Source organism: Suricata suricatta, chromosome X (assembly GCF_006229205.1).
Source record: "Suricata suricatta isolate VVHF042 chromosome X, meerkat_22Aug2017_6uvM2_HiC, whole genome shotgun sequence".
Taxonomy (NCBI): domain Eukaryota; kingdom Metazoa; phylum Chordata; class Mammalia; order Carnivora; family Herpestidae; genus Suricata; species Suricata suricatta.
In genome coordinates this window covers 88,853,395-88,864,048 of record NC_043717.1, presented here as the reverse complement: position 1 = coordinate 88,864,048, position 10,654 = coordinate 88,853,395, and the positions used below count along the sequence as shown (strand labels likewise).

Here is a 10,654-nt window from a genome sequence, read left to right as displayed (position 1 = left end):
AACATTTATTGAAATTGGGCAGTGTGCTGGCAGCTGTGCAGAATGTGAGCATAACATGGTTTCTTCAAGATTATAAGGAGAACAATATTTCCTGGTTAAATGGAAATCAATGTGAACATCATTTGTATGCATTCGCTTGCTGAATTTGAAAAGCCCAGATTTATAAGATCAAATGAAGTTAACAAGTAAGTGAGTATCCACTGTGTTTTTACTATGATCATGGGATATAAGAAAACAAAACAAAATATTGTCTTACCAAGGAAACAGGACTAGTTAATATGAAAAAATAAAGGAACACTGTATTAAAGAAAATAGAAGATGGCATATAATCAAATGCTAGATTGTAGAGGAACTAAATAAGACAAATATTAAAGGAGATCAAAGAAGGGAGAGGCAACTGTGAACTGGAGTATTCAAAAAGGGCATCATAGTAGAAATGAAAATAGATTTGACTTCTAGGAGCACCTGAGTGACTCAGTCAGTTAAGTGTCAGACTCTTGATTTCAGCTCAGGTCTTGATCTCAGGGTTGTGAGTTCAAGTTGTTAGCTCAAGGTTGTGGAGCCTACTCAAAAAAAAAAAAAAAAAAGGAAAATAGATTGTACTTCTGGTACACAGCTTATGATAAATATTCTTAAATTCCAAGATATAAAACATGAAAATATACTCAAGAAATGTTAAGTAAAAAAAGAAAAATTTTAAAAGAGTATATTTACTGTGCTCTCATTTATATAGACATAAATAAATAAATAAATAAATACTATCTGGAAGGAATATATTCTAAAGTGTTAACAGTGGTTACACTTGGAACGCATATGAGACTAAAATTTTTCCAATCATGTATTATTATATCACTTTATTTTTTAAACAACCATAATTTACTTTTGGAATTAGAAGAGAGTGAGGTCATATAAGACTTCCAGGTAACTCACTTCGTCCCTAATTTCAAATATTTCTACAGTCCAGAATACAGCTTTGCTTGGATATATGCTTGAAACAAAAATTCCTGGACTAAGTTTATGTAATTAAAATATAGGAAAAGTTGTAAATACAAACACAGCAGATATTAAAAGATAAATATTATGGACATTATCTTAATTTTGAAAACATGAGTGAAGTAAAAGAAATAAAGTTTCTTATTTGTCTTATGATTATTAACAAAATGAAATCAGTATTTAGAAGTCTTATCACGCAAAAATCACTATACCCAGGCAGTTTTGTGTGTGTTTTCTATAAAACATTCAAGAAATGGAATATTTTAATTTGAAAGGAATAGAAAAAAATACTCCAAAAAAGCATTATAATTTTTATACCAACACAAGAAAAGGGAAAAATTTAAAAAGAAAAAAGTATAGGACCCTTATCCACTACCTTAGAGCAAAAATTCCAACTGTTATTAATACATGAATCACAGACATCTATAAATTAGTCAAACCATTATAACCTAGTTGGATTTATTTTAAGAATGATAATTTGATTCAATGTTAGAAGATCTACTAATGTAATTTACCACATTTAAAATTAAGGAGGAGAAAACATATAATTAACTCAATAAATGCAGAAAATATACTTTGGTAAAATTCAATATCCATTAATCATTTTAATATAAATTACCAAAGTACAAATGAAAAGAAACTGCACTAACTTTAAAAAACTATTTAGGGACATCTGAGTGGTTAAGCAGGTTGAGCATCCAACTTTGGCTCAGGTCATGATCTCATAACTTGTGGGTTTGAGCCCCGCATCAGACTCTGTGCTGACAGCTCAGTTCCTGAAGCCTACTTTGGATTCTGTCTCCCTCTCTCTTTGCCTCTCGTACCCTCCTCTCTCTCTAAAGTAAATAAACATTTTAAAAAACTTCATAAAATCTATAACACAATTGCTTTGAAAAACATATTGGCAGTTCCTCATAAAATTAACTGTAGAGTTTCCATATGACCTAGGATTCCTCATATACCTGAGATAAGTGAAAACATGTATATACAAAAATATATACAATAATTATTAATAACAGAATTATGTTACAAAGGCAAAAAGTAGATACAACCCAAATGTCCATCAACTGATGAATTGATTGTAAAATAATGGTACATCCATATAATAAAGTAGTATTCAGCAATCAGGACTAATGAAATACTGATATTGCTACAACATGGATGAACCTTTAAGCCATTATGGCAAGTGAAAGAAGCCAGAAACTAAAGGTCCCATATTGTACAATTATTTTTATACAAATTGTCCAGAACAGGCAAATCTATACAGACAAAAGAAAGATTAGTGATTTCCAAGAATGAGGGATTGTGGGGAGTTTGTTTGGGGTGACAAAATATTCTTGAATTAGATAGTAGTGATGGTTACAAAACCTTCTGAATATAGTAGAAAACTTTGAATTATATACCTTAAAAGGGCAAGTTTTATGATCTGTGAGCTACATGCAAATAAAATATATTTATTTATGTTTTTATTAAGTAAAATTATACCCCCAATGTGGGATTGAACTCACAGCCCTGAGAATAAGAATTGCATGCTGTGGATGCCCAGCGCCAGCGCAAGCCGCAAGAGTCAGGAGAAGCCGCGGGAGATCATGGACGCGGCAGAAGATTATGCTAAAGAAAGGTATGGAGTATATTCAATGATACAGTCACAAGAAAAACCAGATCGAGTTTTGGTTCGGGTTAGCGACTTGACATTACACAAAGCTGATGAAGTTGTTTGGGTGCGTGCAAGGGTTCATACAAGCAGAGCTAAAGGGAAGCAGTGTTTCTTAGTCCTACGTCAGCAGCAGTTGAATGTCCAGGCGCTCGTGGCGGTGGGAGACCATGCAAGCAAGCAGATGGTTAAATTTGCTGCCAACATCAACAAAGAGAGCATAGTAGATGTAGAAGGTGTTGTGAGAAAAGTGAATCAAAAAATTGGAAGCTGTACACAGCAAGATGTAGAGTTACATGTTCAAAAGATTTACGTGGTCAGTTTGGCTGAGCCCCGCCTACCCTTGCAGCTGGATGATGCTGTTCGGCCTGAGGTGGAAGGAGAAGAGGAAGGAAGAGCTACTGTTAACCAGGATACAAGATTAGACAACAGAGTCATTGATCTTAGGACATCAACTAGTCAGGCAGTCTTCCGTCTCCAGTCTGGTATCTGCCATCTTTTTCGAGAAACTTTAATTAACAAGGGTTTTGTGGAGATCCAAACTCCTAAAATTATCTCAGCTGCCAGTGAAGGAGGAGCCAATGTATTTACTGTATCATATTTTAAAAATAATGCATACCTGGCCCAGTCCCCACAGCTGTACAAGCAAATGTGTATTTGTGCTGATTTTGAGAAGGTTTTCTGTATTGGACCGGTATTCAGAGCTGAAGACTCAAATACCCACAGACATCTAACTGAATTTGTTGGTTTGGACATTGAAATGGCTTTTAATTACCATTACCATGAAGTTGTGGAAGAAATTGCTGACACCTTAGTACAGATATTCAAAGGACTCCAAGAAAGGTTTCAAACTGAAATTCAGACAGTGAATAAACAATTCCCATGTGAGCCATTCAAATTTTTGGAGCCAACATTAAGACTGGAGTATTGTGAAGCATTAGCTATGCTCAGGGAAGCTGAAATCGATATGGGAGATGAAGAAGATCTGAGTACACCAAATGTAAAACTGTTGGGGTGTTTGGTGAAGGAAAAGTATGGTACAGATTTTTATATTCTTGATAAATATCCATTGGCTGTAAGACCTTTCTATATCATGCCTGACCCAAGAAATCCTAAGCAGTCCAACTCTTATGATATGCTCATGAGGGGAGAAGAAATACTGTCAGGAGCTCAGAGAATACATGATGTTCAGCTGCTAACAGAGAGAGCCTTACAGCATGGAATTGATTTGGAGAAAATTAAGGCATACATTGATTCCTTCCACTTTGGAGCCCCTCCTCATGCCAGTGGAGGCATTGGATTGGAACGAATCACTATGCTTTTCTTGGGATTGCACAATGTCCGCCAGACCTCAATGTTCCCCCGTGACCCCAAACGACTCACTCCTTAATGAAAGCTGTGCTGTTTTTATTCTTTCCAGTAACCTGCCATTGATCAGGCCATCCCTTAGCTACTTAAAATATACAATGGAGTAAATGTCTTATATAAAGTGCCACAGTTACTTTGGATAAATTCAGTATAGGTTACTTTAAAAGAGAAGATTTTTATAACTTTGGACATGCTTCAGTAGGAAATGGTTGAGCATTTTAATGAAAAATTCATATGGTTATGTTAAAATTTCATATTGCATTACTACAATAAATGTTAACAATTTTAAACAGTTCATATTATGTAAGGTTTTTTCTTTTCTATTTTACAGTGGCTATATTAATGTCTTAAATTTTCAATATTTGAGCTTATTTTTTTAAATTCTGACATTAAAAAAAAGAACAGTTTTAGGGAACTCTCTGAGATTTTAATGAATTGACATATCATGGATAATTAAGCAGAAAGTATCAAATCTTTAAAGTTGTGCCCAGAAATCATGTAAAGCAGGTGAACTGGTGAGAAAATAATCAAAATAATGTTATATTAAATTGTTATATTCTCAACTGAGTTTCAATAAAATTTTAAAGCTAAAAAAAAATTGCATGCTGTACTAATTGAACGAGCCATGCCCCTCAACAAATAAAATATCTCTTAAAACCCACAATAAGCATCATATTCTATGGTAAATGTTAAAGACATTCTCTTTAAAATCAGAATTAAGATACTATGTGTTCCATCACTACATCCATTTAATATAGTATTGGAGGCCCTAATCAAAACATTTGAAAAATATATTTAAAAAACATGTATAGTTAAAAGAGAATAAACAAACTTTCATTATTGCCTGACAGTATGGTTGTCTATATAGGAAATGCAAAGATTCAAAAAAATAAGCAGAAAATAATCTTAAAATGTAAAGAAAATTTTTTAGCAAATGATTCTGGAAAAACTGGACATCTTTGTGTGAAAGAACAAAAAAAGCAAGCAAGCAAGAAAGAAAGAAAGATGGAAAGAAGGAAGATTTCTAAAGACAAATCTCAGGGGCGCCTTCGTTGCCTGTTCAGCTCACGTAATGATCTCATGATTCATGAGTTTGAGCCCCACATTGAGCTCTATGCTGACAACTCAGAGCCTGGAGCCTACTTCAGATTCTGTGTCTCCCTCTCTCTCTGCCCCTCCCCTGCTCAGGCTCTGTCTCTCTCAAAAATAAATAAACATTTAAAAAAAAGAGGAACCTCATATCTTTTATAAAAATTAACTCAGGGCCACCTGGATGGCTCAGTTGGTTAAGCTTCTGACTCTTGGTCCAAGTCATGCATGATCTCACGGTTTGTGAGTCGGAGTCCCATATCAGGCTCTGTGCTGACAGCTTGGAACCTGGAGCCTTCTTTGATGTTTTGTTTCCCTCTCTCTGCCCTCCCCTACTCATGCTCTGTCTCTCTCTCAAAAATAAACATTAAATTCTTCAAAAATTTTTAAATGTTTATTTATCTTAGAGAGAGAGAGAAAGAGAGAGAGCATAAGCAGGGGGAGATCAGAGAGAGACAGAGAGAAAGAGAGAGAGAGAATCCTAAGCAGGCTTCAGGATCTGAGCTGTCAGTACAGAGCCCAATGCGGGGTTTGAATCCCAAACCTGTGATCATGACCTGAGCTGAAGTCTGTCGCTTAAATGACTGAGCCACTCAGATGCCTCTAAATTCTTTTTTTTAATTGAAAGTCAAAACAAGTATTTTATGGAAGAAGAATATCCATAAATGTGAAAATACATTTAGTATAATTTTATCAGAAAAATTCAGAGTAAAACTATAATGTGTTATTTTTCCATATCAACCAGATTGAGCTAAATTTTAATATCTTACAACAGGTAGTGTTCAGAGATGTTGAGAAATTAGAATTCTCATCCACTGTGGGAATGTAAATTGTTACACTCATTCTGGAAAATAATTCAGCACTACCTATATGGCCATATCCTACAACCTATGATTCCATTACCTAAAATATTTTCTTCCTAGATAAACTCTTATATATTTTTTGTCAGGAGTCATGTAGCAGGATGCCAATAACAACACTGTTGTAGGGAAAACATAAACACTAAGTTCAATTGATGTGGTAAAACAAATATATAAACTATCATATCTTCATGTTCAACAAAATGTTATACAATAGTGACTATATATGCATGCATCAACATGCATGAATTTAAAAAAACATAACATAATGTTGAGAGAGAAAAATAAGCCAAAATAATAGAATCAACAATATTACTCCATACAGAGCAAGTTTAAAACATGGGTACGACTAAATGGTATATTTTTAGAGCTGCATAAAAATGGGATAAAACAATAAAGACAGATAACCCCCCTAACCCCACTTAGGGTGGGGTTTACTTCTGATGGAGAAAAAAGGAGGTTTTAAAGCAAGAAGACACACAGAAGGTTGCAATAACACTGGTAAAAGTGTATTTCTTAAATTGGGTGACAGATATGAGCTATTCATTCTATTATTTTTAACATACTTAATTTTTTTTACTTTTCATTTTACATTTATTTATTTTTGAAATACAGAGTGAGACAGAGTGTAAGAGGAGAAGAGGCAGAGAAAGAAGAAAACACAGAATCTGAAGCAGGCTCCAGGCTCTGAGCTGTCAGCACAGAGCCTGATGTGGGGCTTGAACCCATAACAGTAAGATCATGACCTGAGCCCAAGTTGAACATTCAATCGATTGAACCACCCAGGTGCCCCATTTTTAACATATTTTAGTCTTTTGAAATTTATTGAGATCTTTTCCTTTTTCATCTCTTTGTACTTGAATTTGTACAGTTTTTCTAACCTATATTCTAGAATGTAGATAACTAATTCTCCCTTTAACTGTGTCTATTTTTCTAATTAACCTCATCCAATAAATTCTTAAGTTTGATTATTACAATTTTCAGTTCCATAATTGGTTAATTTTCATTTTTTTAAATATTTATTTATTTATTTATTTTATTATTTTTTTTCACGCATGCAAAAGCAAAGGGCTTTATTATGGGTTTAGGCTCGCTGGCGCATAAACTCGGGCTCACAGACTTTACCAGCGTGGTGGATCTATGCAGAGAGCCCTGAACAAGGTGGGGCAGGGCTTTTATGAATTTGGGAAGGGGGAGTTACAGGAAATTGTGACACAGGTACAGTGATCCAATTATTATTATCCAATTACAACATTTAGAGTGTTAACCAATCACAGAGTAGACCCAGGACCCAGGACCTTCACATAGGGTATAACTAGCCTTAAGCAATAACTGATTACTTATAGCTTCTATTTCTAGGTCTGCCCTTAGGAATATTAAGGGTATTACAAGGGTGTTCCCTCTTGCCTTGGGCAATGTGTGCCCTTCTATTGTCTTGAGACAATACATTCTCCTCTCTCTCTTGTAACTGACCCAATCCTGGGTCAGCTGAGTTACCATTGTACCCCTAAAGCCTGGCATAGCCCTCCTTGGTGTAAGGTGAATTTCTTACCCTGTAAAGGGCATAGGGAAAGAAAGTTTACCCAATTTCCGCCAGTCTCCATGGTTAATTTGGTAAGGGTCTCCTTTAGAGTTTCTAATATCTGGTGCTGCCTGGTTTACAAAAGTAAGAATGACAGTCCATTTCTTCAGGATCCTTGGGCGTATAAGCGCAGTACGCCTTTATGATTCTTTCTACATTACTAACCTTAGCCAAATCGGTGAGCCATCTAATGGCCACCTGAGGACCCCCCATTAGAGTCTGGCAGTAGAGGCGTAGGCTCCCCTTACCGTATGCTATGTTAAAATCCCATGCCCAGATCAGAGGCAATTAATACCAACAGATAGGAGAACATCCTATCAGGAAATTTTGCTGTTTCCCCAGCTTTCTGGGGCAACATTCCAGTCCTATGGCAAAGAGACAGGACAGTTTATTTTACTGGACCAATGATTCCTCAGGCTTCTGCCGTGCTAGACCAGCCAGCTTCCGGGGTGTGGCTGGAGCAGGGCTGGAGATCCCTGGAGTCAGAGTCTTTTTGAGGATCAGTTCAAGCTGATCGACTGGATCTGGATCACCTCACCAGGTTAAGGGTTCTTCTGAGTTGGTTCACTTAACTCCAGAGAGATACCTGAAACTTTAATAGGGGCTGACCCCCATATTTAAATATCATCCTCACAGACTAACAAGCCTGAGATCTAACGACAAATATTCAATGACACTCAGAACTGGAATAACATTTACAGTAGTGCATTGCTGAAACAGTTTTTCTCTCCAAAAAAACCTCCATTAACAGAAATAGCCAAATCGAAACTAATGCATTGGTGGAACGAGTCCATTCTAAACAACCCTAGCCTAATTATTTACATAAGCTCAGCAAGAATAAAGGTTGTTCATGAGGACTTTATAAGGCTTGCTTTGCTGGGTCCTTTTATAAAGAATCTCCAGGTTGAACTTTTAGTAGCCGCTCTGGGCCAGAAGCTGAGCCAAGCCAGCACTTTCATCAGGCCTGCAATACCTGTTAAATTGGGCAAAGTCCTCTTCCCGAGGCTCCCAACATATGCTGAAGTTCCTGTCCCCGCCAGGAAGTGACTTCTTTACTCACCTGGGGAGGCTGCTTGGAACTCTGTGAGCAAGGTATCCAGCCAACATTTCCACGAGGCTTTATGGCTCCATGTTCCATAAAGTCAACCTTAGTTGCTTATTTATTTATTTTTGAGAGGGAGAGAGAGAGAGCAGGGAGTTGGCAGAGACAGAGACACAGATCTCAAGCAGGTTCTAGGCTCTGAGCTTTCAGCACAAAGCCTGATGCAGGTCTTGAACTCACAAACTGTGAGATCATGACTGAGTCAACATCAGATATTTAGCCAACTGAGCCACCCAGGTGCCCTTGGTTGCTTAATTTTCAAATCTGTATTATTAACTTTCATAATTTCCAGTTTCTTACTGCATTTTTAAAGGTTAGGATTTTATTTCCATAAGTATATTAAGCACAGTTTTGCAGTCTAAATCTGATAATTACAATGACTGTCATGTACCTCATCATTGATTATTTGACATGCATTTTATTTCAAAAAATATTTTTAAAATCATTTTATATTTAAGGTAATGGTAACCTTCTCCAGAAAGAACTGCTTTCTTCCTGCCTCACACCTGTGGTCACTAGCAGTCCAAGATCAATGCATTAAGATGTTAGAATACTATCCACCCACTATTCTAGAGTGCAACCTTTTGGGGGTACTAAGATAGAGCAGAGAGTTTTACATTACAGAGGGTAACATTTATGAATAAGTCTCTATTAACAAAGGAATTAAAGAAAACAAACAAATAAAGGAACCAAACTATTTCTTTCCTCAATTATTGTAATGCCTTTCTAACTAGTACACTTGTCCTCTTTTTCCAGTCATTTTAAACATTGCTGACTGAATAATCTTTATAAAAGAAATTGATCATGTTTCTCCTCTGCTTAAAAATTACCAAAGCTTCCCTTCTCCTACAGGAACAATTCTAAACTTTTTAGCAAAGTCATTTATTATCTGGCTCTAACCTGTCTTTCCAATATCACCTCTTGTCTTTACCCTCTAATCACTACACCCCACAGTTATAGGACTTGTCTACTGTCTCTGAACACATTACATTCTTTCAAGTATCTTCACCTTCATTCCTTGTGCCTAGAATATCTATGTGCATACTCTCTGCCTGGTGAACTCATTCTTTAATATCCTTCTCAAACTCTTTATTTGAAAAAGCTACCCTAGTCTGCCAGGAAGAATTAGTTGCTCTCACTTCTAGACTTTTCTAGTACTACAATTAAATGAAAACAAATCAGTTTTTTTGAAAGGCAATTGGGAAATATTTTCCAGATGCAGTATTCATATAACCTCTGTTACAAAACTTCCACCCCTAGGAATGTACTGCACAGTGATTGATAAACACAAAGCTTCTTATTGGAATATTCTTTGCTTTGAAATAGCAACCACCTGAAAACTAACAAGAAGTACTTAAGAAGAGACTGATTAAGTAAATGTGGATTAAATCCACACAATAAAATGCCACTTAGTTATTAAAGAGAGTGAGGAGTGGGTGCTGATATGGAAAACTCCCCAAGACATTCTAAATGAAAAAACAAGATGCAGATAAATGGTCATAATGTGTGTGTATGTGCATATGTATAATGAAAATTTCTAGAAAGAAATATAAGAAACCGTGAATAGTATTTACCTTTGGATAGGGGACTGTTTGTAGTGATAGTGTCACTTTTTATTATAAATCCTTTTGTACTGCTTGAATTTATTTTATTACATGTATTTATTTTCTCTTCAATACCAAGATTTTTAAAATTAGAATTCCTACACTTTTAAAAATGAAAATTTAGGGACTCCTGGGTGGCTCAGTTGGTTAAGCAGTCAACTTCAGCTCAGGTCATGATCTCATGTGGGTTTGAGCCCCACATCAGACTCTGTGCTGACAGCTCAGAACCTGGAACCTGCTTTGGACTCTGTGTGTGTGTGTCTCTTTCTCTGCCCCTCCCCCACTCCTGCTTTGTCTCTCTCTCTCTCTCTTTCTCAAGATTAAATAAATATTTAAAAATTTAAAAAACAAAAAAAAATGACAATTTAGCCTGTCTATTACATTGTAGTTTGTCTGCTTATA

At 35.9% G+C, this 10,654-nt stretch overlaps 1 pseudogene; it reads left to right on the top strand.

Annotated features, from left to right (window-relative positions):
* The first annotated feature begins 2,531 nt into the window (after positions 1-2,531).
* On the top strand, positions 2,532-4,037 carry LOC115283852 (annotated as a pseudogene).
* The last annotated feature ends 6,617 nt before the right edge of the window (positions 4,038-10,654 follow it).